This window comes from Balaenoptera borealis (genome assembly GCF_965194805.1).
Source record: "Balaenoptera borealis genome assembly, chromosome: 11".
Lineage (NCBI taxonomy): Eukaryota > Metazoa > Chordata > Mammalia > Artiodactyla > Balaenopteridae > Balaenoptera > Balaenoptera borealis.
Window position 1 is genome coordinate 18,862,370 of NC_138868.1, and position 6,213 is coordinate 18,868,582.

Consider the following 6,213-nt stretch of genomic DNA (forward strand, 5'->3'; position numbering starts at 1 on the left):
CATAGTTTTCATCAAGGATCTTCACTGTAAATTTACTTACTGGATTTCTTTGAAGTAGTGGGGAAATTATGATGTTTTATACTAAAAAAAATCTTACCTTGATAATTGAATATATTCAAGGAAATTATATATATACGCACTACACAAACACACACACACATGCACACACATGTGTATGAGAGAGAAAGAGAGAGAGAGTTAAAAATAACAACATCTGGACAAGCTTCTTAGCTAGCCTCATCCACCAGAGGACAGACAGCAGAAGCAAGAAGAACTACAATCCTGCAGCCTGTGGAACAAAAACCACATTCACAGAAAGATAGACAAGATGAAAAGGCAGAGGGCTATGTACCAGATGAAGGAACAAGAAAAAAACCCCAGAAAAACAACTAAATGAAGTGCAGATGGGCAACCTTCCAGAAAAAGAATTCAGAATAATGATAGTGAAGATGATCCAGGACCTCGGAAAAAGAATGGAGGCAAAGATTGAGAAGATGCAAGAAATGTTTAACAAAGACCTAGAAGAATTAAAAAACAAACACACAGAGATGAACACTACAATAACTGAAATGAAAACTACACTACAAGGAATCAATAGCAGAATAACTCAGGCAGAAGAACGGATAAGTGACCTGGAAGACAGAATGGTGGAATTCACTGCTGCAGAACAGAATAAAAAAAAGAATGAAAAGAAATGAAGACAGCCTAAGAGACCTCTGGGACAACATTAAACGCAACAACATTCGCATTATAGGGGCCCCAGAAGGAGAAGAGAGAGAGAAAGGACCCGAGAAAATATTTGAACAGATTATAGTCGAAAACTTCCCTAACATGGGAAAGGAGATAGCCACCCAAGTGCAGGAAGCGCAGAGAGTTGCATACAGGATAAACCCAAGGAGAAACATGCTGAGACACATAGTAATCAAATTGGCAAAAATTAAAGACAAAGAAAAATTACTGAAAGCAGCAAGGGAAAAACGACAAATAACATACAAGGGAACTCCCATAAGGCTAACATCTGATTTCTCAGCAGAAACTCTACAAGCCAAAAGGGAGTGGCATGATATACTTAAAGTGATGAAAGGGAAGAACCTACAACCAAGATTACTCTACCTGGCAAGGATCTCATTCAGATTCGATGGAGAAATCAAAAGCTTTACAGACAAGCAAAAGCTAAGAGAATTCAGCACCACCAAACCAGCTCTACAACAAATGCTAAAGGAACTTCTCTAAGTGGGAAACACAAGAGAAGAAAAGGACCTACAAAAACAAACCCAAAACAATAAAGAAAATGGTCACAGGAACATACATATCGATAACTACCTTAAACGTGAATGGATTAAATGCTCCAACCAAAAGACTCAGGCTTGCTGAATGGATACAGAAACAAGACCCATATATATGCTGGCTACAAGAGACCCACTTCAGATCTAGGGACACATACAGACTGAAAGTGCGGGGATGGATAAAGATATTCCATGCAAATGGAAATCAAAAGAAAGCTGGAGTAGCAATACTCATATCAGAAAAAATAGACTTTAAAATAAAGAATGCTACAAGAGACAAGGAAGGACACTACATAATGATCAAGGGATCAATTCAAGAAGAAGATATAACAATTATAAATATATATGAACCCAACATAAGAGCACCTCAATACATAAGGCAACTGCTAACAGCTATAAAAGAGGAAATTGACAGTGACACAATAATAGTGGGGGAATTTAACACCTCACTTACACCAATGGACAGATCATCCAAACAGAAAATTAATAAGGAAACACAAGCTTTAAATGACACAATAGACCAGATATATTTAATTGTAGGACATTCCATCCCAAAACAGCAGATTACACTTTCTTCTCAGGTGCGCACGGAACATTCTCCAGGATAGATCACATCTTGGGTCACAGATCAAGCCTCAGTAAATTTAAGAAAATTGAAATCATATCAAGCATCTTTTCCAACCACAGTGCTGTGAGATTAGAAATAAATTACAGGGAAAAAACCCTAAAAAACACAAACACATGGAGGCTAAACAATACATTACTAAATAACCAAGAGATCACTGAAGAAATCAAAGAGGAAATCAGAAAATAACTAGAGACAAATGACAACCAAAACACGATGATCCAAAGCCTAAGGGTTGCAGCAAAAGCAGTTCTAAGAGGGAAGTATATAGCAATACAAGCCTACCTCAAGAAACAAGAAAAATCTCAAATAAACAATCTAACCTTACACCTAAAGGAACTAGAGAAAGAAGAACAAACAAAACCCAAAGTTAGTAGAAGGAAAGAAATCATAAACATCAGAGCAGAAATAAATGAAATAGAAACAAAGAAAACAGTAGCAAAAATCAATAAAACTAAAAGCTGGTTCTTTGAGAAGGTAAACAAAATTGATGTCTTTAGCCAGACTCATCAAGAAAAAGAGGGAGAGGACTCAAATCAATAAAATTAGAAATGAAAAAGGAGAAGTTACAACAGACACCACAGAAATACAAAGCATCCTAAGAGACTACTACAAGCAACTCTATGCCAATAAAATGGACAACCTGGAAGAAATGGACAAATTCTTAGAAAGGTATAACCTCCCAAGACTGAACCAGGAAGAAATAGAAAATATGAACAGAACAATCACAAGTAATGAAAGTGAAACTGTGATTAAAAATCTTCCAACAAAAGTCCAGGACCAGATGGCTTCACAGGTGAATTCCATCAAACATTTAGAGAAGAGCTAACACCCATCCTTCTCAAACTCTTCCAAAAAATTGCAGAGGAAGGAACACTCCCAAATTCATTCTATGAGGCCACCATCACCCTGATACCAAAACCAGACAAAGATACTACAAAAAAAATTACAGACCAATATCACTGATGAATATAGATGCAAAAATCCTCAATAAAATACTAGCAAACAGAATCCAACAACACATTAATAGAATCATACACCATGATCAAGTGGGATTTATCCCAGGGATGCAAGGATTCTTCAATATACGCAAATCAATCAATGTGATACACCATATTAACAAACTGAAGGAGAAAACCATATGATCACCTCAATAGATGTAGAAAAAGCTTTTGACAAAATTCAACACCCATTTATGGTAAAAACTCTCCAGAAAGTGGGCATAGAGGGAACCTACCTCAACATAATAAAGGCCATATATGACAAACCTACAGCAAACATCATTCTCAATGTTGAAAAACTGAAAGTGTTTCCTCTAAGATCAGGAGCAAGACAAGTTTGTCCACTCTCACCACTATTATTCAACATAGTTTTGGAAGTCCTAGCCATGGCAATCAGAGAAGAAAAAGAAATGAAAGGAATACAGATTGGAAAAGAAGAAGTAAAACTGTCACTGTTTGCAGATGACATGATACTATACATAGAGAATCCTAAAGATGCCACCAGAAAACTACTAGAGCTAATCAATGAATTTGGTAAAGTTGCAGGATACAAAATTAATGCACAGAAATCTCTTGCATTCCTATACACTTAATGATGAAAAATCTGAAAGAGCAATTAAGGAAACACTCCCATTTACCATTGCAACAAAAAGAATAAAATACCTAGGAAAACCTACCTAGGGAGACAGAAGACCTGTATGCAGAAAACTATAAGGCACTGAGGAAAGAAATTAAAGATGATACCAACAGATGGAGAGATATACCATGTTCTTGGATTGGAAGAATCAATATTGTGAAAATGACTATACTACCCAAAGCAATCTACAGATTCAATGCAATCCCTATCAAATTACCAATGGCATTTTTTTCGGAACTAGAACACAAAATCTTAAAATTTGTATGGAGACACAAAAGACCCCAAATAGCCAAAGCAGTCTTGAGGGAAACAAACAGAGCTGGAGGAATCAGACTCCCTGACTTCAGACTGTACTACAAAGCTACAGTAATCAACACAATATAGTACTGCCACAAAAACAGAAACATACATCAATGGAACAAGATAGAAAGCCCAGATGTAAACCCATGCACCTATGGTCAACTAATCTATGACAAAGGAGGCGAGGCTATAGAATAGAGAAAAGACAGTCTCTTCAATAAGTGGTGCTGGGAAAACTGGACAGCTACATGTAAAAGAATGAAATGAGAACATTCCCTGACACCATACACAACAATAAACTCAAAGTGGATTAGAGACCTAAATGTAAGACCGGACACTATAAAACTCTTAGAGGAAAACATAGGAAGAACACTCTTTGACATAAATCACAGCCAGATCTTTTTTGATCCACCTCCTAGAGTAATGGAAATAAAAACAAAAATAAACAAATGGGACCTACTGAAACTTAAAAGCTTTTGCAACACAAAGGAAACTGCAAGCAAGATGAAAAGACATCCCTCAGAATGGGAGAAAATATTTGCAAACGAATCAATGGACAAAGGATTAATCTCCAAAATATATAAACAGCTCATGCAGCTCAATATTAATAAAACAAACAACCCAGTCAAAAAATGTGCAGAAGACCTAAATAGATATTTCTCCAAAGAAGACATAGAGATGGCCAAGAAGCACATGAAAAACTGCTCAACATTACTAATAATTAGAGAAATGCAAATCAAAACTACAATGATGTATCACCTCACACCAGTTAGAATGGGCATCATCAGAAAATCCACAAACAACAACTGCTGGAGAGGGTGTGGAGAAAAGGGAACCCTCTTGCACTGTTGGTGGGAATGTAAATTGATACAGCCACTATGGAGAACAGTGTGGAGTGGAGGTTCCTTAAAAAACTAAAAATAGAATTACCATATGATCCAGCAATCCCACTACTGGGCATATACCCAGAGAAAACCATAATTCAAAAAGACACATGCACCCCAATGTTCATTGCAGCACTATTTACAATAGCCAGGTCATGGAAGCAACCTAAATGTCCATTGACAGGCGAATGGCTAAAGAAGATGTGGTACATATATACAGTGGAATATTCGTCAGCCATAAAAAGGAACGAAATTGGGTCATTTGTAGAGACATGGATGGATCTAGTGACTGTCATACAGAGTGAAGTAAGTGAGGAAGAGAAAAACAAATATCGTATATTAACGCATATATGTGGAACCTAGGAAAATGGTACAGATGAACCGGTTTGCAGGGCAGAAATAGAGACACAGATGTAGAGAACAAACGTATGGACACCAAGGGGGGAAAGTGGCGGGGGGGTGGGATGAATTGGGAGATTGGGATTGACATGTATACACTGATGTGTATAAAATGTATGACTAATAAGAACCTGCTGTATAAAAAAATAAAGATTAAAAAAAATAATAACATCTGTAAACCACTTGACACAGTGCATAGTCCCTTGAACTCAATGAAGCTTTTTTCAGGTCTGCTCTTTTTGGCCCTTCCTTCTCTGTACATCCCACTCACCTTGCCTAGATGATATCTTGAAGAAAAACTTCCTTGCTATCAGAAAGAACCCAGTTGAGACCCATAAGGCTCCCACCACCAAGGTAATTGGGGTGTCTGTGCCTGCGCTTGTTTGTAAGCTTGGCTTGTTACAATCTGTAGACGTGTTTTTCAGCAGATGTTTGACATCATTTGTCTCCCAGCACAGACGGTATCCACCTTGATTTGTGGTGAGATGTAGATTTGGGCTGGGAACTGCCATCCAAATTAGTGCTGCATGAGGTAGTTTACCCGCAGCCTCGCACTGCTACTCCTGAACGATGACTCAAATCCTTGCGCTGTGTGTGGGAGGGAACATGACAGTTTAATTTAAATACCTCTGATGATGCACTAGGTTCCGAAAGACACATTCTCTGCTTTGCACTCGTGTTCCTGTGCTGTCACTCTACTGAGAGTCTCAGTTGCAGTCTGACAGAGGGGAAGAAATGGCCTGTGTTCTAAATCAACATGCTGTATCACCCGGATAGTGGTTACAAGCTTGGCTTCTGGAAGCAGTCTGACTGAGCTTGAATGCTGACTCCACAGTGTTTTAGCCACGTGTCCGTGGACAACTGACTTAACCTCTAAGAATGTCAATTTCCTCATCTGTAAAAGTGGGATGACCCAGAATCCTGCCCATCTCCTTGAGTCATTGTGAGGATTAAATGATCTCTTTCAAGTGAAATACTTAGAACCCTTCTTAGAATATAGTTAGTTTTAATAATAAGTACAGATGATTGTTATCAGGCATAGAATTAGGTTTAAGAGAATTAGTTCAAAGAGCAATCACAA